At 39.9% G+C, this 21,525-nt stretch overlaps 1 long non-coding RNA gene across 1 annotated transcript; it reads left to right on the forward strand.

Moving 5' to 3' along the window:
* Positions 1 to 9,325: 9,325 nt before the first annotated feature.
* On the forward strand, positions 9,326 to 20,330 carry LOC112968656. Its single transcript, XR_003254402.1, has 3 exons — positions 9,326 to 9,470; positions 16,289 to 16,550; positions 19,431 to 20,330. It is a non-coding gene; the product is annotated as an uncharacterized LOC112968656 (long non-coding RNA).
* The last annotated feature ends 1,195 nt before the right edge of the window (positions 20,331 to 21,525 follow it).

A 21,525-nucleotide genomic window follows, 5' to 3' on the forward strand; every position in this document is an offset into this window, starting at 1 on the left:
AGCACACACTGGCTGTGATTTTTCAAAAAGTAATTAAAGACCACATTTTAAATGTATTTAATGGCACTTAAAGAGGTAGGTACTTTGTGGGCTTTTTTTTCAAAGTACTAAGACCTTAATAGTATAGACCACCTCAGGCAGGATGAAGGTTACTGAAACAGCAAAGAGAGGCTGTGACAAAGGACCAGCTTGAACTGGCTCCAGCAGTTTTGCCCCCTCACACTGTACAGCAGAGATGTCTCAGCTTTGCTTGGGTGTGAATCACTTCTCAGTCCCAGAGTAAGATGTGAGCCACCTCTCAGGGGTGGCCAAGATTGATGTTGTTGATGGCAACTGCTAACAGCTCTGCCTGCGGAGTGAGGAGGACTCAGCTCTGAGCACCAGGCGAGGTTACTGCTTCTGTACTGCTCTGACTGTTATGGAAAATCAGGCTCGCCGGACTCCATAACAGGGTCCGACCCTAGGTTCCTGCTGAGGCAGAAGTTCGAAGTCAGACTGAAGAGAAATAAAATTTAATGATACACGTGCGGTAATTACAGCTCGAGCTGGGTGCCTCCGAAGAGGGACCCCGAACAAAGAAATCCCTGGGCAATTATACCCTTACAATCTAAATTCCCCACCGCTTAAGCGATAGTTTGGACCAATAGTAATAGTTAGGTCTGGGGTCTTCCCCTTCTTCACTGGGCCCCTTCATTGTCTCTAGGCAGGCTGCTGCTTATCTTCAAGGTCTGCTACTCCTGCTGTCCGTGCAACTTCTTTATCTCTCCAGCTTGAACCGGCTCTGGGGCCCCCTTTTACTTATCTAAGTAAAAGTTCACAGCCTGAGGCCTAAGGCTTCAGCAAATTTAGCTACTAATGCTAAGCAAGTTATGCTAAGTGATTAATTCTAGACAGCTTCAGTCCGATATTCTCTAACACTGACACTTAAGGGGTATGTTTTGTAGGATCAATAGGAAGAACATCAGCGGCAAAATGTGAACTAAGTCTGCCATTTTCTTATTTGTAGGAAACGTGGCTCAAACTGAAAATTAGCTTTCTCTGCTGTAGCACATTATATATATATTGGCTGGAGAGTTTTGGGGGGCAGTTAAGGGAGAATTTTAGTACGCTATGAAAGCACTGCCTCGTGTTTTGTACGTACTCTGGATCATGGCAGAAGGAAGAGCCCCAAAGCTGTGTAGCCTTCCCCATCCCTATCAACCAACACATGATTCCACTTCATCCTGGAATGTGAAACTCTCATAAGGTAAAAAAAATTATTCCAAATCTTCCTATAAACAAAAATGATGTGAGCTATTGTGTTACTTCTCTAAATGGGAAGGACTACAGAGAAGATATTTAAATATCAAATAGCTTTTTAAACTATGCCTTTTCTTTCATGGCAGTAGTTTAAGATGCTATTTTAGTGTAAGGGGGCACGTTCAGCCTGTGCTTTGTGATAGCCACTTTGCACAAGCCTTGAAAGTGGCCTAAGCAGCCTTCAAAGCAACCGGTGGAGATTTCTCCTAGATGGACCCAGAAAAGAATCTGTCCTTCAAATTTAGCTGAGTAACTTCTAAAAAAAATGTTCAGTGATCTGAAAACTTTGTCTAATCTTTCCTAGGATCTGGTTTGCTCTCAGAGCATACCCTTCCACAAATTACCTACCTAGCTTTATTCTGTAGTTGAAAATATTTTCAACATAAGGTATTCAACTCAACTGAAGAAATATATATATATATTAATAATGTTACTAATACCTAACCTTCATACTTGCCCCTATGCCTGCTATCCAGAAAAACAAAGAAGCAGGCTGCTCACAGCATAGGGTCTGTGATATATGGCTGCCTTGTTTGGACTCCATCCAGCAGAGGGTGGTGATAGACATCTGCCCAAAATGCAATTAAATGTAATGTATTTGGAGAGACAAAATAATCCAATGGCACAGTTGTTATGCAAATAAAGTAGCTTTCTGACTTACCACCTCCAGAAAGGTTTTGCGTTAGAACCCAGGGTTGTTGTTTATTGTGGGATTTTTTTCCTAGCTAATCTGTTCTTAATTTGCAGGAATTTTGCAGGAAAAAAAGAAAAGTTGTGAAATATTTTACCATACAACACAGACAACAATATATAGAAGTAATTAAGAGGCACATTTGAAGGGAAAACAGGGTCGCACCATTAGCCCCTACTAAAATGCATTGGAGTTGATGAATTATTTTAATGGGACAGAATGACAAAAAAGGGACCGTTTCACCTAAGCAGGGACAGCTGGTCGCTATGACAAGGATACATTGCTGTCTTGTTGAGTCTGCCAGCCAGCAAGGCTGAAATAATAGCACGGGGAGAGGTGTGAACATTCCCCTTCACCTTAATTGAGAGCTAATATGAAGCCTAATTATGAACACTTTGTATTAACTGCTTCATGTCTGAAGACAGACATCGGATTGACGCCCCTTCGTCATGTCCGAGGAAGGCCTGCTTGGATTTTCTGGACAATTTTGCACACCCTGAAGCTGTGAGGCAGGCTGTGTCGAGCTCCCTCGAATCAGTAACTTTCCCTACTGGGGGCATTTGATCCTATACCTGGGCAATGGGCGCTTTGGAGAAAATTGCAGTCTGGGGAACAAACGGCCCATTTTTCAAAAGCAGCATTTCTTCTTGGGGCGGAGGGGCGAAAAGCCCTCTGCGGGGCTTGCGGAGCCAGGCGGCAGCGTGCCGCACGCAGCCCCCGGCGAGGCACCCGGCCGCGGCCGCCCTGCAGCCCCGGCGCCGGGCCCTCCTGCCTCGCCAGCCGGCCACGCAGGCACACGCTCTACGTATGGAGCCATCTGCCAGGATTCAAAGCACAACAGGTGGGATTAGAGGGCTTAGGCGACTAATTACAGAATTTACTTTCATACAAAGTGTGTGTGTGTGAAAGAGAGGGGCATTAACTTAACTGAAGAAATCTCTGGCAGTTATTTGAAAGGTGGTTGTAAAATGATTATTTAATCTTGCATCTCACCTGCTTCTGAGCACAAAAGTGCTTAAATTTGAAAACAGCAGCTCAGGGGGGCCTGGGGGACTCAGGAAACTGAGGAGGCTGCTGGGGCTTCATTTGTAAGTCACCCGGTCTTGGCTTGCGACGAATGTAAAGCACCTGCCATTTGCTGGCTCTGTGGACTGTGTTAAATCAGATTGGAAGCCACAGTCCAGTCTCCAAAGCATTAAGGACCTGATCTTGCTTCCCTTTAAAATAATGGCTCGAGCTGGAGGCTTCAGTGCCAGGCTGCAGATGCTCGGGGCTGCCTCTCACACCCATCCCGGCAGGCTTCGCAGGGGCAGCAAGGGCGAGCGGGCTCCAAGCCCGAGCTCCTGGGGCGCCCGCTGCAGGGGTGCAGCCCCACCACGGCACTGCCGCTTGCAGCAGCCTGTGGCCAGTTGCCTTCCGAGGTTATCGGCTACCTCCCACCAGTGTTAAGGAAAAATAACTACGTGGGAAGGGAAAAGAGGGAGGAGAAACAAGCTAAGAAGAACAGAAAACCCACGAGCATACACACAAAATCCACGCCAAACACAAAGCCCTCAGCCCTCCGATCAAAACAACTTTGATCAGTGAATCTCTTCACAGAAGCACTTTATTTTGGTAGCTGCTTTCCGTGGTTTCTTTCCAAAGCTCAAATTCAGCTTTCTAGAGTAAGATGAAAAGCTAATTTTCTTGAAGTTTTACATATTTGTGTAAGCATGTCAGGTGAAATAAATGACATTGATATTCAGTGTGTATATAGGTGGCACCAGCTCCCAAAACTCTCTCTTTTTCATCTTACTGGAACATTAACTTATGCTCCTGAGGGCTATGCAGCATGCAGAGAGAGAGTACAAACTTAAAGATAATTTATCATAGCTCTCTCCTGGGTAACACTCTTCTTCCCTAAACTTTTCCATATCAGAAAAAAGAATAGAGGGAATTTACTTTTGCCTTAGCTGCCTCAAACTGCACCCATTTAGGGTCTTACTCAAAACATGTTTGCACCCTTCACATTGACTTCTCAGCTGTGGTCTTGCATGCTCTCTCGGTAAATGGATGAGTTGGTGCCTTCCCATAATAACTAGGCCATGGGAAGCTTAAGAACTGGTCTTTTGAATAGCTATAGTAACAGTAAAATATACCCAGAAGTGCAGTAAGGATGGGAGAGCAGGAGGGGAGGAAAAAAGGAACTTCATGGGAAAGTCGCTCATCTGGTTGGGGAGGAGAGGGCCAAGGAGCACCACTCTGCTCCCCGCTCCTAGGAACTACAAGCAACAGCTCTGGCGGGCCACAGACTCTCTTTTTTATTACATGTTTGTACACTGACTAGTGTAACAGAGCTATTGCTAGACTCAAGGTGCTATCTGAACAGGCACTACAATTAATAATAAAGTGTAAATCTAATGTTTAGTAACAATGCAGACTATATAGCACTGGCACCCAGTTATTCTTTTTTTCATATTAATATTGACAAATGATCCTGCATGAATTATTTAAGCTTTATAATTTAGCTTTGAAATAGAGCTCATTTTTATAATTTACATTTCTCTGAAAGGAAAACTGATGCACAGAAAGGTTGCATGTTTTTTTTTCTTCCTGATCTACAGAGATTCTTTTCTGAGTTAAAAAAATAAAAATGTTCTGACTTCTGCATCACAATACCAAACTGCTTTTTCTGGTTTTGCACTGATGCGTTGGCTAATGTTACTGGTAGAGGTCAGCATTAGATATGTTTGGAGATGGCAGTTTTCATAGCTTTATGAAAAAAAAAAGTATTTTGATGTTTAATATATGTTGCTGAATAGGGTTTTTTTTTTGTTGTTGGTCTTGCTTATTTGTACCTGATGTTAAAGGAAGGAGAGGAAGTAGCTGCAAAATAGGTAAAAAGCAATGAATAAAAGGATGCTTAGTCCTTGAAGAGGCTTGATCTAGAGTGCAGCAATTCCCCTGAAGTATCATAATCTAGGTTTCATGTTTATTTGTCAGTAGCTATGTCTATAAGAGAAAGAGATGGAATTTGGCATAGGAGCACAGCATGCTGACTAGTTCAACCTGTAGTCTGACTTAGCACAACCTTTGTTATGTACCAGTGTTTGAGACGAGCTTCTCAGCCTTTGAGAAAAGGTGATCAATCATTGCAGAAGACATAGTGCAGTGAGACTTTCCAAATGTAACAACAGCTTTTGATCCTGGTTGTTCTACACAATACATACATAATCCTTGTAATGATTTTGAAGGAAAACTGCTTTAGTCTGAGTTTTGTTGGAATGGAATGGACTGGTTGTTTCTATATTCTTGAAACAAAGATGTTGTATCTGCTGCATAGGTTACCTAGATATGGAAACTCTAGATGATACATCAGAACTGTGTTATGCAGGGATAAATGAACCTAAGTAGAGAAAAAATGTCAATGGACATTTTTAAAAAAGTCAAAAATAGCTGAATGAAAAATCCAGTAGGATAATTCCAGAAATTGTAGCTCCATGGTCTATGGTTGGCATAGAATTGTTTGCACTGGAAACAAATATATATTGGTTTTGGATATTACTGTCACTGGCCAGAGTTGCAATATTTGTGAAGGCAACTACAAAATGGGCAACCTTGTGTGCATTGCCAGAAACCACTGGCAGTAAGAAACACTTAGCTGTAACTTGATCATTATGTGTTTAAACATTGATCAGAAGAACATGATGACACTCATAAACATGAAGCACTCTCCTCTGAGACCAGGATAGCTGATGTTTCTTTTGAAGAGAATATTAACATGGTTAAACTAATGTTTTAAATAAAAAGCTAAGGAATCTTTCCATTTCTGCATGCAGAGCTGTTGCCTGCAGGAGATGTTGTTCAACAGAAAGGTCATTACCAAGCAACCTGACTGTTTAAGCATGAAAATTAAAAATAAGGGGTTTGTAGATTCTTTTAAACACTAGAAGCAAGCACACAGAAAATACATCATTATGAAGTATCACATAAGCTAAAGCCTTTGCTGTGGCAGCAAAGTAAGCATAATATATATGCAGATTAATATGAAGAGGAAATGTAGTAGAAAAGTTTCTTTTGTTCCTTTTGAGTTGCTTTTATGCTTTATAAACCAGGGCAGACTTAAAAAATGAAGAGGATATACCTTCAGAGGTAAAAAGGGATTTGGATACTGAATCTCAGAATCAGAATGTCATGGGAGAGCCTAATGTCATTACAAGGAAGGACTGGGAAGAGCAATGCAGACGCTAGAACTCGTGAGATGTTTTGCAGCTCTACGGAGCTAAGCAGCCCAACTTGCAGACTGAGAACACAAGGTATCGTGTCACACAGTCCATACTTTTCTCTTAGGCAGAGGGAGATATAAAGAGGAACAACTCTTCTGATGTTTGTACTGAAATATGATGTTTCTGGTATAACACCTTGGCATATAGACTAGTTGTTTGGAGTTAGTATTAGCAATCTGACAGACTCAGAAATCCCTCTCCTTCTCTCATAAGCTCCTTCCACTGATATCTGCTGGTTATTTTATCAAAGGCTCACCACTGTTCCTGTTACTCCAACAGGGAGGAGCGGCTACAGAACAGGAGCAGCCTACCACCATGCTAGTGACACAAATTTGGCACTTTGAAGAGATGGGGTCCAGCCAATCCATTTCCATTGCTCTTCCACAGCAATGTAGCATATTAAAAAGCAAAACAGAACAAGAAATGGCATAATTCTGTCATCTTCTGCTTCACCAAAGCCAGCTACCACCGAATGTGCCCTTTCTTGAATAGTTAGCATCAACCATAGCTAAACATGTCTGCCATAYCTTAGACTTGTGAGCCTTCTCAGAAGGACAAATATTCAAAGTTTGCCTCCTTTTTCACATTCAAACTCTAAGTATGAGGCACAATGTTTGAAAAAGTCACCACAAAAAAAGAAATCAGCTGCCAAGTGTTCTACTATATATAAAGAGCATCCACTGGCTCCCCCTAGTTTAAAGTCTCATTTCTTGTCTATAGGTGTTTGGGAGGAGAAGACATTTCCACCTATTTGACTACTGTGAATGGAGGCACTGCAGTACTAGTCAGTGCAATTATTAACACATCCACTGCAACCACTTCAGCCCTCTAATATGGGTCTAACATGCTGTAGTGTAGAAAAGTAACAGTGTGTATTTTAAAACCATTTTTTTTAGTTGCAACTCACATTGTACAACAAGTTTACAATAATAAGATGCACACATGTTAGTGCACCTATGTAGATGCAGCAGGGTTATCAGGCAGGAGTGTGGAGAAAAGAAAGGGGTACTAAAAAAAATCCATCAGGGACAGTGGTTGGATTTGTTTGTATCCATGGAGCTGGATTGTCTGGAACCTACATGCTGAATTAATCACTTAAGTCTGCTTTAACCATCACTACTTAAAGGTTGTTGATTTCCAGGGTAAACCTGGCATGAGCAAGAAACAGGTACTTAAGAAGGAAATAGATTTTACACCACATTCTTGCCCAAATATTTAACTGGCCTCTTCAGCCTTGCTGTCTGGCTTATTAGGAATCATTATGTTGGCCAAAGTAAGAAAGAGCCAAGCGTGTAACATCCTTCTGCAGCAGGCCAGGGTTGCAAACAAGGCAGTAGCCACTTGGCTCCATGGTTACCCTGATCTAGCAGATGAGGCTACATGCTATTCTGCCGAGAATCCATCAGAGTTGCTGGCTTGCTAGATCACTTAAGGTTTTTTATTTAATTAATTAATTTTCATTAAGATAGGAATTATATGGGAACTATAACAGGAATATGCTTTTTTTTTCTTTGTTCCCCTCTGTACTTCCTATAGCATCAACATAGTCTTAACAAGGATCTGACTGGAGCTTTTACAGATGGCTTTTGAGGATCAATATTCTTAATACTATGAAGATTTGCTAGGATAATAAACTGTAACCTTAGAAAATAAAACCAAGGACCTGAAATCTGAATGTATTCATCAGTATGCTCTCTTCCATTAATGATAACAAGTGAGTTATATATGTATGTATATAGGGTTGTCTTTGAGAACTGTCTTGGGACAAGTTAAGTGCATATCAGCTACTGCTTAAAGTAAAAGTGGTCCATATATTATCAAGATGTAACAAAAGTACCAATCTATGTGTGCATCTCTAAAGCATCCTTGCTATAGATGCTGCTTTCTTATAGACATTTGACCTCCGGAGTGACAAGAATCCCCAGCATCTGAAATCTGACTTAGATTTTCTAAGTACAGGCAGCAGTTCAAAACTCCATGGAGACTGCTTAAATGTAGATAGAGAAGTGGGTACTATGGACAACTGGCTCCAGAGGCAGTGTTTATATACGAAGGATAAGACCAAGTGCAATCTTTTTTTTCCTTTAAAGGAAAGTAGGTTTGTCTCAGAAGCTTCCATTCACTATGTCTATCAACCTAAAATTCAGGGCATTTTACTCAAACCTGTGTATAGCTTGAAATCTTATAGGAATCAGTTAAGTCACTTCTCATCTGGAAGCCACTTAAAGATGTGTGAGGAGCCAGCATGAAATTCGATGGTGAGCTAACTAAAGAAACAATTACTCATCCCCTCTTATGTCAAAGGATTCTGGTTCTCAAATCCTGCTCAAGTTCTCTGTGGTAACTAAAAGATTATCAACCCACTGACTGCCATACCTTCTGAGACAAGTTATCATTTTGCATCACAGAAATTAAAGAATAGGTAGTGTATTTGCTCCTTAGCCCCCATACCTTGAGCTCAGCATGAAGCAGTAGTCTGCTGCATTACCTAAAGCAGTGGTGGCTGAAATTAATATATCAGGCCATAAGCTGTGGCACTTAAGTACAGACACAAGGTCCATTCTGCCACCCCTGCTAATCTCTAATAGACAGGCAGGATGACTGCAGTAAGGTTTTCAGCTGCTGCACCTTGATTTCACAGGAATTGTAAACCAAAGCCCTGAACCTGAAGAAAACACAGAGGTTTAATTTGCTGTCATCTGAAATGTTGCATATAAAGGCTAGTACAGAAAGGCCTGACATGATGTCATTGTCATGTCAAATTCTCAGTGAAATAACAAAAGCAGTCAACCAGTCTGGAAGTCCATAGGCTCAGCCTTGCTTTAAGATACAGTGAGACAATATATGCATCTGAGGGAAGGAAAAGTGATACAGGACTTTTTCCATGGCCCACAGAGAGTGCAGTCAATACTCATTTACTCTGTTTTGTTCATAACAACTTAAGAGGGGACAGAAACACAATCCCCATGCGTCACAGGAAGAGGACAGCAACATAGCCCCTCCAGAACTTCCTCCATAGTGGCACCATATTTGGCTCTTGGTAACGTTCTCATTTTTTTATGTTTCAGAAACCTGCCTCTGTGCCTCGTTTTTTCTTCTACATGACTTCCACCTGCAGGTCGGCCTGGATACTGCGCTTTGTGGCAAAACCAGCTGGAACAGCACGTAGGTCCTACTTTTCCAGCAGAAGGCTGGAAGAACTGTGGCTTATTTTGGTGAGTTCCCCGAAAGTCAGGAAATGCTGACAAGGGGGTCCATATCTGAGGCACAATCAATTCAGCGTATGAGAGGTACAACTATCAGCTTTGTATTCCCCACAGTGGGATTCATCCTCCTGTGGGCACAACATGATGTACTCGTGGTGGCTTTAGCCAGGTGGGTTTCAGAAGACAGTGAAGAACCTGAGAGGCTCACCATTTGCAGAGGTGGAAAATGTTTCTATGACTTCCTGAGCACTGTGCATTGGCTATTTCTTCTTAATGTCTACTGATAATCTCCTTCAGACATCAGATGAACTGGATAAGGACACAAAGTGTGTAGACAAAGAGCATCATTTAGATAATGTCCATGCTGCTCATTCTTAGTCCTCAGAGAGTCTTACCTATAAAGTTTAACAGGATAGGAGAGGTTCTCTTTGCTGACCTATACTGTATAAAATAAAATATAGTTGCTAAAGTGGGAAGGCTGACTTTGCTATAAAGGTCCAAGCTTCTCTTCTCCCTTGTTTGATAAATGACTGTCATCAAAACTACTGTGCTCTCCTGGAGCAATTGGTCATTATTGGAATATCAAAAGTATTTATCAAAACTTTTGGTGCAGTGCTATTGATCTTCATTTGGGTTGGAAGGGTTTCSTTGCTGGATTTTGGAGAAGGAATCCGTCAGTGGCACAGCCATCAAACAGAAGGCAGCAGGTATATTCATGTCAGAGAGATATATGACTATGCAGAAATTCAAAAAGGTGCCAACAAATGCAGCGCAGTAGCAGAGGTAGCTACTGTCATCTGGAAAAGCTGTTGTGATTTTGAGTAGGAAATGGGAAGAACAGTTAACCAGCCCACCTCCATTAAGAACTCCATGGCCTATCCTGAAATGTGCTCAGAGGAATTTTAATTAAAGGATTTATACAGCTGTGGAATCCTCAAATCCTCTGAGTAATGTGCAATGGACTGAGACCTCCCTGGGAACAGCTCTTCAGTATTTGCAAAATTAAAAACCTACTGAGCAACTATTCCGAGTGATGGGACAAGATGTGTTTGATCCACCTGATTCAGAAATCTTAGCTTGCAGGATTCATAACCTGGATCAATGTAATCTAAAATGCCTCTGTAGCTATTACAGCATTGTGCTCTTGAGCAATAGACTTGGTTGAGAAGACATCTCCATCTTGATCTTGTAAAATGCCTTTAGCACCAGTTAAAGGTTATCAGGGTTCAGAACACTTAAACTTATCTTCAAAGCTTTCTTGTGATCTAAATGGTTCATGTTTGGGCATAGTGCAGAAACACTCTTTGTATGTAAGTCACTGTTTCCATATATGGAAGAGGTTGACATTTACTCAGGAAAGGCAGCCTTATTCTTAGAGACACCAATTTTCCCTTGCTATTTAGTAATTCAGATACAAATAAATTGAATCTGTAGCTGAACTGGAATTACGGAAGTATCAGTGGGAATTGTATTTACAATTACCTTCCTTCCTTGGGAAAGTATTGCAACAACAAAGTATTATACACCAACTCATTTTGACCACTAAATGAGCAAACAAATTTTTCTTCTAATCAATCTGTGGGTTTTTTTAATTACTACCTTTTCCTTTTCTTTCTTTTTTGAGTTAAAAGGGGCCAATTTTTACTGTGTTTATAAAGGTATAAATTCAGGCTAATCCACTGAATTGGGTTACTCTGGATTAACAGTGGTATAAATAAAAGCAGAACTTGGCACTGTGTCTCCAAATTAATAAACCTAAATATTTTTTCAACTAGTGGAATGACTTGAATATGATCAAACAGATTTTGCATTTAATCTGTGAAAGAAAAATGTGTTTGTCTGACCTGTAAAGCAAGTTATGCCAAATTTGATCATGAAACAATAACTAATTTTTAATCCACTGAAAACAGCTGAAGTGGGAAATGCTGATATACTAGTGTAACTATGACTGTGGAAATGGAACTAATGTAATATCTAAAATTAATGGGTGTAATGAAAGAAAAAGAACCCACAGAGGCTGGTAATTCCTTAAAACCGTATGATTCTGAGCCTACTCTGTATGGGGAGAAATGAAAAAAAAGTCAGAAGCCACAGCATGTGGTAGAAGTCTTGCTGACATATGCAGAGTATTGTGTTGTGCCAGCATTGTTGTTAGAAGGGTCTGAGAGCAAGAACACTGCAAAGTAATGAACTTGGAGCACTGTGAAAAAGAATTACATGTGTGGGCACATAAATGTGGCCAAGCCCAGATATGCATATTTCTATTGAAATTATCATAACAGCTGATTTAAAAAAATAGGCTCACAATGTTTTCCTGGTGACATGCTTCCCCTCCCCATTTGCTATACTTAAAAAAGAAAAAAAAAATCCAGTTGAGCAGATACATTTTTGACAGACAGTGCATGTGATGGAATGCTGACTCTGCATATCTCTGAAAATGGAAGTAATTGTACAGCAAAGTAAAACTTGATAAATGCAGAGAGAAATGTCTTCCACTGAGAGTGGTGTTTTGTTCTGTTTTTTTAAGCACCCTTTTAATGTTGTTAATAGATCTTCTTAAAAATAAATTATTTAAGGAGGCTTATCTTTAAAATGCTATTAGAATTATGACTAGAAAACATATGAATCATTGCTGTTCTGTAGCACAATTAATTTTCATTGCTATGCTTGTGACCTACTTACATAGACCACAAACACTAATCTCACTGGATAATTAAAAGAGTGTAAATATCATTTGTCCAGTCCCCAATGATTTGTTTTAGAAATCCAGCAAGCTCTCTACAGCAAACTTGCAGATAAGAAATCCTCATTTATGCATAGACTTTAATTATCATATACCACTAATGATTCTTAATACTTGGTTCCATATTTTACACTTAGAATAGAACAAAACTGTACTTAATATGCAATTAGATACTTTCACCCATGAATTTATTTTCTTAACTGTAGCATTCTGATGCAACAAGATGTGGATACATTGTACAAAACAGACAAATATATTACAGTCTTATACTCTTGAATAAAATACTTTTAATTTTTTTTGATGTGAGCAAGGTTTTCTTTAAACATCTACTCGTGGCCTTCTGACTGCAGATGCATATTTCAGGTAGGGACCAAAAAAACCCCCACAGTTTCACAACCAAGAAAGGAAATCTTTGGCTAAAAGCCATCCCGATTCAGTGATAAAATAAAATTAGCAATTAGAAATCGTACATATTAGTTGTATACATAATAAAGTACATTTGGGGTCATAGCAAATGCAAAGTGATGAAATAGATAGTTATACACATAGACTGAATATTAAATGCCCTGAAAATCAATAAAAGAAGCAAAAGACAAGGAAGAAAATCCTTGACTATCTTTTCTAAGAACAGTAAGTGACGCTTTTTAAAAACAYATTAGGAATGACAAAAATCCCAGCAATGTTATACGCTTGTAACTAGCTAAAGATAGTAAATTCATTAATAATGATGAGGAATGAGAAAGTATTATTTAAATAGTTTTGGTTTCTATTGGCAAGAAACAGGATAATGTATTGTATAGCTTGAAACACTTTCAAATCTACTAGTATACCATGAATATGTGTAATGATACTTACTTGGGATAGGTATATTAAATGGATGGATGAATACAGCTTTTGTCCTTAATAAAAATCTCTTTAAAAAATTGTTCCAAAGACAGACCTTGAGTCCTGCTGCAAGTTGGCTATTGAGTTATGTAAATACAAAATTATTTGGTCTTTGTTAAATATATGATAAATAGTTCCAGACGTTAAAACTCCGTGGTAGTAATGCTAAAACTGTGGGAAAGAAACAGTAAATGCCAGGAACTACTAAGTTAAGGGTGAAGCATGTGATGGCCGTCAATATGTGAACTCAACAGGGGGTGTTAAGACAGTTGTTTATGTGGTACCTTACTGTGCTTAGTTATCAGAAGGACATATGGTGTGTTTCACCCTTAACTGTTCATTTTCTTCATCTTCTTATAATTAGAGTCCAGGTACCAAGCAATATCAATGTGAGTACCTTATGTACTTAACCACATATGTGTGCTTCTCTTTGAATATCTGGAATCCAGATGTGCTTTCAGTGTGGAAATAAGACACTATTTAACTTTATCTATTTAAGTTGTGGGTTTCAAGGGCTACCTTATCTTTTAGTACAACTGGACAACATGAAAACCTTGAACAGAGAAATTGCTGAGAGCTGCTACCTACATCTCCTTTTCTTTCATGTTATCATTTGCTCCCCCAAATTCACACCAGTTTTCCGGTCCTCCCTGCTCCCTTTACTCATAGATTAACTATGAGTGTTTGGAAATGAAGATAGCCACCATATGGTCTGGGGGTCACATATTGAGGTAGACAGGACATTTTGGACACTGAAAATTGTGCAGTCCCATCTACAATGCAGCTGCATCCAACCTTGCACTGAAATACCTTAGAAAGTATCCAGATGTGCACAACGGTCAGGAAGAGTCATATAAGGTTCACCTGTTCCAAGAACTAATTTCCAGCTGTTCAAGCCTGGAAACCCCTGTAGAAGCTGTCAGTTGCTAGACTGCCTTCCTTATAAAACAAAACAAAACAAAACAAAACAAAACAAAACAGACATGTTTTTTCATCCATTTTTTCTGGAAGAGCAGAAAGTCCATCTCCATCTGATCAAATTCCTGGGACTAGTATCTCTCCCTAAAAAGAGCAAAGGAGTAGCATTTACCCATCTAGCTAGAAAGGAGTGGTGAGAGATGACAGTGATTTGGGCGAGCAGAACCAAGGAACAGAGGGAGCCAATGGCACTGTGGTTGAATGCCACCATTTTTACATGAGTCTCCAGGTGACAATTTCCCATTCAGTAGTGCTAAATATGAACTCATGCACTGGGCAGTTCTGTAATCACAATTTTTTTTTTTTTAGAAAGACCACCCTTCCACACCAGACATCCTGTCACCTAGATCTTGAAAAGATTCAATCCCTTCTAATAGAGCTGATGCATGTTTTCTGTACAGCCTCTGGCAAAATCTGACTTGCAGTCAGGATCTGGTTCATATATTGCCACTAGTTGCCCTAAGGACCTTTCTACCTATAGGTCACCAGCTGAAAACAGCTCAACTGAACAGCAATTCAAATTTGTTCCTTTCATCTCTAAGAGCTTCTTTGCGAAGGGACTAACATAGGGATAGTTACATTGAACACACTGGAAGCAGATTAAAATAGGAATTAGAAAAGGACTCACATGAGCTACAACAAATGTTTTATACTTGGAAGTACTGTGGAAGAGCTGTTCCTTCTTTAAGCCATTAGACTCATTCATGGAACCTTGTATTTGAAAAGTTTCTGCTCCTAAATCATGTTATTATTGTACTATGGACTAATTGGTAGGCTCATCAAAGAGGCTGAAAATTGCATGAGCCTTGGAGACTGAACCAGCTATCCCCAGGAGACATATCCTTTTCAGACTAGGGTGGGGTCATACAGTTATGTCTGTAGGAAGCTTTTCTTGTAGCTAAGCAGGATTTCATTCAAAAGAGCTATTAATCTAATACTTCTAATTGATACCAATTTCTTTTTTAAACTGATGTTTGTAATTATTCTCATATATGCAAAATAGCCTATTTACATAATATGACAGACATGGAGCTACACTAAACCCAGTCATTTGAGGTTCTACATCTTCTTTCTCTGACCCACTTTCTCTTCTTTAATGTCTCTTTTGTCTCTTTTTGTCCTTTTCCACTCTCTTGTTTTACTTCATAGAGAAACTCTTCTCCCTTATTCTTTTCTTACTCCTCTTTTTTTTTTTAATCTACTCCTTAGTTATTTCTTCATTTTTTCCAAATTCATCATCTTCTTCCATGAGGCAAATTATCTCCAGAAGTCTTGTAATTTTGGGTGGCCTACCTACTAGTTGACATTTGCTTTGATAGAAGGACCGGGTGAAATTCCTGATTTACTATTATAGTAGATTTAACTATGAAACTATATCGGATCCCACAGAAGAGTGTTTCTTCGTTGATGGCTGTACACCAGTCCCCAGATGTTCAGTAGTATGATAGGGGAACCATGTTTTAGGAATAAATGTTAGTAGGCTCTTTAGGCCTTAGGTTTTTCTTTAGTAAGATGATGTAAATTAACCCTAGAAACTATTGCAGATTAAAATATGGTAAGTGACTAGGTCTCATCCTGGCTCCACAGTGCAGCACCCTCAGGACTCCTTGTCTCCAGGACATCCATTCTAAGCCACCCACTCCTAAAGGCAAGTAGGCACCAGCCTACAAATCTCCCTGTCACCTTTGTCTTTGTGTCCATCACTAGACATAATGTTTAGGCTCATTTGACTGCCCTTCATGCCCAGACCATCAGCAGTTACCGCTGTGCATCCTTCCTGTCTGCTGCTTGGTCCTTCACCCCAGGTATCCGGCTGGCCAGCTGGTTTGCTGCTCTCATTGCTGCACACTCTGTGACACTGCAGAACTCAGGTCCTTCTCAGTTCATGTTTTCTTCCTCTTTTCCCTTCTTTTTTCGACTCCCCCTAGCTGAATGTGGAAGTCTATGTCAGTACAGTGCTGACACGAGCCAGTAAAATACTACAAAAAAGCCAGAGCTTCTCCAGACCTGTATAGTACTGAAGACTAGCTACTGTGTGTGGTCTGATGAAGGAAGAAGTGACATGTAATACCGTTACAAACACTGAGACTTAACCACTTTGTGAACTTTATATTTTACCAGATCAATGAGGAAAGTCACTGCATAGTTATGTGAGTTACTAGTTTTCTGCATGAATGTCTTGATCTAACTTATACTGGGCGAATGTGGTCTCTCTCTACAGGAGGACCTTACTCTGGCTTTCTAATAAGAACAAACAGGCAGACTCTGCAGAGATACTGACATTCTTCCATGCCTATGGCTGATGTGTAGCAATGGTTTTCATTGAATGGGCTGGAGGTCAGACAAACTATGAACAGTTAAGAAGTGGAAAGATTCCTAGAAAGAAAGAAGAAACTCCTCAGCCTGGCCTGAGAAAGGCAGTGAGCTGTGATTGGGAGAAGCTCTGTGGAAGAGTTTACAAGGACCTGGTCTCACCAGAGAGGGTAAGGCGGTGCATTTTATTGACATATAGTCATGTTTTCTCTGAGCTACTTTTGTTCTAAACAAAAATTAGTTTGCTTTAACAATGCTAGTTGGCCACCACATGCTGTTGTCATAGCTCTGGCAAGAGTAAAGATGTAGCCACTGAGTTGAGACAATAAGAGCTAATATATGGAAATTTCTATCAGAGACTGTTCTGAGAGAGAAAACTGTTTGACTTCAAGTCACAGGGAGAGAGATCTGAAAAGAGGCTGCATGCAATGAGATCATCCCTCAGCTGTGGCATGCCTAAAGTTAAAAAAACAACCTTCTATTTTTGTAAAATTTTCTGCAGCATCTGAGGAGTTATTTTAGCAACTGAAAAGTACTTCTTTACCACCTAGATGACTTAAAACTTGGTAAACAGGTTTTCTTGAACTTTCTAATTAAATTAGTTTTGAGTAGAACACAAGCACCATAAATTCCAGCTCTAAAGGTCATGTTTTGGAAACATTATAAGCCACTTACAAGAGAAACTTAGAAGGAGAATGCTTTCTCAGCCTTTATGACTGCCCTGCAACACTGTGATAGCACTAGGGTGGCAATATTACTGTAATTAAATATCCCTTGCAGCAGCCTGGAAAAGCGGAAACACTCTGGTCATCTAAGATGTGTAGTTATGGAGCAACAGGCTTGGGATTGAGATGTGTGTAAGGATTAGCTCTTCCTCAGTCATTGTAATGTGACAACATCAACTTCCACATATATACCTCAGCCAAAGAGCTTGTGTTGATAAAATGATTCAATTTATATATTTTATCTGTCAAAACTGTTGTACTTACAGAAGGGGGAATTCTTAAAGCTGTCTCTTACGGAATCCATTAGATTTAGCTTTAAGCATTTAGCAATTGCCCCCCTCCTCACTCTTCTGTGATTACATTTTCAAGGCTAGGAAGAGCAGAATGGGATGTGTGTCTGTGCCATAGCCATGACTGCAGGTAGAGTTGCAGTTACAATCCACACACAGCAAGGACACACGGAGGCCTCCCACCCAGGAGGAGCAGAGTGGCTGTAGAGCATTGGCAGGCCAGTAACACCTGAAACTGTCACAGCTAAGTCCTCCAGAGCCTGTCTGTCAGGGTCTCACCACCACAGTCAGTTCCCTTCAGAGAACACAGCTACTGCTCTCTGTCTCATTAGCTACAGGTTCTTAGGTACGAGTCTGAGAGCAATATGTACATATGCAATATGAGCTTTAGTGCTCTCTAAAAATTATTTAGTGACAAAAGGTAGGATAAAGTTTGGAAATTGGTCTCTGATAAGTGACAATTTTATTCCCTAAGAATAAATTTTTATAGGCAGTCAAAATCACTATAATTAAAAATATAGGAATAACACAGTTTCTTCAGTATTAAAAAAAAATACTGTATTAGCTAAGGAATAAGTCAAGGGAATCAACAAGACACATTTTTCTCCTTCAAGTTCACCTGGAATTCATGGCTGATGCTAGACTTGTGCATCTACTATGATGTGCATGACTGCATCCAGGGTGGCTTTTTTATATCTCTGTCAAACAGCCACTTTTTTGGCTGATAGCAGGGACTGAATAAGAACCAAAACTGGAAAAAGCTGCATAACTTGCACAGCAAACTATGAAAGTAAAAGGTATAAGACTACTATGTCCTCTGTAGAGGGAACATAGAAACACATTTAGAAAAGTGGTTTTTCAACATTTCCTTAAGACAAAGTTCACTGTATGTATCTCCATCCCACAGCAGCCTAAATCTTCTAGGAATATTTGCTTCTGTGGTATCTCCCTTCTTAACCAATGCTGGAGGTTTGCACTGTCGCTAGTAGAAGTTTTTAAATCTTAAGCTAACAAGTGAGGCTAAAATGTCTAGTTGAGAACTACCACAGACATTCATCCTCTATGGTTTGGGCATGGAGGACAATGCGTAATTCATGCAGTCCAGTGAGTAATACTTGCATTCACTAGCTATATTGCATTTTATGCCTTGTATTATACTATGGTTCCAAATATAAAGTACAAAGAGTAGGGTTATACTCATGTATTCAGTTTATTTCTATGTGTTCTAAAAATTAGCATTTGTTGGATTGTTTACAGCTTACGTGTACACTTAATATACTGAACTATTTTGTGTCATTTAAGTTGCAAACTCCAATACAGTATTTCTACATGCTGTAGAACTGTAGAAAATTTCTTCATACCCTCCCCCCACTACATACTCATACTTCTTATATCTGCCAGATGGTGTGGAGCAAATTATTCTAAGACCATGTGAATTTTAAGCAGATGAATATAACAGTCTGCAAGGCACTTTGCCTCCTTTATCACTGACTGTAGTGCTGGCCTGTTTGATCACACCCCAGAACAAACAAATCTCATTAATCAGTGTTTTCCTTTTTTTGCCTGTGGCTGCTCTTTCTTTTATACTCACTTTTGGAGAAATTCTTTAGGAAGTCCCGGTTTCTAGAGGGAGACAATATTTTTGTTTATTTGGTGCTTTATTTTAAGATGAATTTAGCTTTAATGGAAAGTACCAGCTTGCTAAAGCTGAGAAATAGTGCCATAAATTAAACTGGGCATCTATTAAACTGGCCTGGGCATCTATGGTGTAAGTTATCCATTAGTAACCTACAATTTACATCCCTATAGTTGAAAGAGTAATGTGATTTAAAATCCATGTACCCTATAATTACTAGGACTCTTTTTGAAACTGTCATTGAATCTTCTGAAATATGCAATTCTGATACAGTTACCTGTCCTCAAATGTCAGCGACATCAGCCAAACAATAATTTGATAATGTCTTTTCATACACTCTGCTATAGCTGAACTGGTCTTGAAGCATTCCTAACTTTCTGTTGTACTTTCAATTCACAGAGTCGTAAAAATATTGGTTGGAAAGGACCTCTGAAGATCACCTGTTCTGACCTTGCACTCACAGTGGGAATATTGCCAGTGCTTGATCAGGTCAGTTGCGGCTTATCCACGTGAGTCTTGAAAATCCCCGAGGATGGAGATCCCGCAGCCTCCCTGGGAAAACAGTGGCCTGAACCTGCTCCAGTGCTGCCCTGCCCTCCTAGTGAAAAAGTTTTTCCCAGTGTCCACCTCTCTAACTGCAAATTGCGTCCATTGCGCCTTGCTACATTGTCTGTCACTGCTGAGAAGAGTTTGGCTTTGTCATCTTTGTGACTCCCTTTCAAGCAGTTGTAGGCTGAAAATAGATCACCCCTTAGCTCTTCTTTGCCAGACTGAAGAAGCCCAGCTCCCTCAACTGCTCCTCATTCCTCCTTGATGGTCAATGACCAGCCACTCCTCATTGATGCCCCTGACTGTCTTAGTGGCCCTTGGACAGACTCTCTCCAGTTTCTCCACATCCCCTTTGAACTATGGGCTCCAAAGCTGGACACAGATTCCATATGTGCCCTCACCAGTGTACCTCACTGACAGTGTCTGAATGCATCATCCTCTTGAGTGCTGCCTTAAGAAAACAGGTACTATTTAATACTGTTGGCTACTGAGTTCTTGAGGTAGTTTTTCTGTACTGGGACCTTGAACCATTAAGACCTATGGTTCTTACAGAACTACTGTGGAATACACACCTCTTGGTACAATATTGGCCTTGATTCTTGATTGTACTGCTGCTGCTTACAGGTTACAGGAAGGTCATTCCTATAAGAAGTTTTTTTGGTAGCATTAGTATATTGTGTCCACTCCTCCTCCAGCTGACTAGGTTAAGAAAAGAAGGTAACCAGGTCATCCTTGCAGGCCAAGGCACCATCACTTGAACACATTTCAAATAAATTTAAAGCAAAAATGTAGTCATTTGCTCTGTTGTTTTCCCTAATAAGCTCTTTAATGGGGAGGGAGAATGTCTGGAGGTTTGGGGTTTTTCTGCAGGGAGGAGTTGTAATGCTAGTTTCAAGGGCTAAATTTAATCACGTGGCAATTTTTGTTGTGATAAATAAAAGCGGTTTTGGAAGACTGCAAATTTTGCAAGATATATAATTGTTGATCAGATTTCTATGTAAAATTCTGCTGGATAAGTCTTGGCTCTTTACACAGAAAAATTTAGTACATACATATTTGTCATGTTCTCCATATTTTCTTTTCTAATGCCTTCTAGCCTATGCTGGGGACCTACTTAAGATCACTGTTCTGGTAGATCACAGCTGCAGATAAACAGATGGGAGTTTTTTGTAATATCTTATAAGCTTTACAAGATCATTTCTCTACCTCCATATTTGGTAAAAATGATAGATTCGGGTTTGGAGAGAGTATTTTTGGAAGGCCTAACATAATACTGCTTTTCCACATTCCTTACTTCTACATTACAGCTTACTTTGTGCTGATGCCCACACAGCTTTTTCATGATACAAAGATAATTAAGGTTGTTGAGTGGCTGACTCTGTAACGGACAGAGCACAGTGGATAGTGAACTGATGCTCATGTTCACTCACTCTGAGTAATCTGGACAAATCTTTTGATTCTGTCTACCTCAGTTTCCCTTTTCATAAAATGGACAGACAGAGTTCTCCAAGTCCTCTGCAGGTGCATATAATACATTGTAAATGTCAGTAGCAGGGTTTCTGACTTGCATGTATGCACTGGGTCCAGCATCCCTGTTGATTTTTATGTTTCCAAAGGCTTATAATCTCTTTCACGCTTTCCCCAGCTCAGGACTGGGAAAACCTCCAGATACCAATTTAGTTTGTTTCCAGTGGGACCCCAAATGTATTTGAAAAGAGAGATCATATAAATTTTCCATTGGTAGGCTATCACCTGAGCAAAATATCCCCTATCCCATGATTCAGAAAAAACAATTGGATTGCTGGGAAGGAAGAGAAGAAAGTCACGAAAATAAAAGTTTAATCTACCTATATTCAATACTGCAAAAACTTCAGAGTAACTATACACATTCCTGTGCACATTTCAGTAAAGACTTTTTTTTTTAAAGCATATTTTAATGGCCTGG

Source organism: Apteryx rowi, unplaced genomic scaffold (genome assembly GCF_003343035.1).
Source record: "Apteryx rowi isolate R43461 unplaced genomic scaffold, aptRow1 scaffold_321, whole genome shotgun sequence".
NCBI classification, from domain to species: Eukaryota; Metazoa; Chordata; class Aves; order Apterygiformes; family Apterygidae; genus Apteryx; species Apteryx rowi.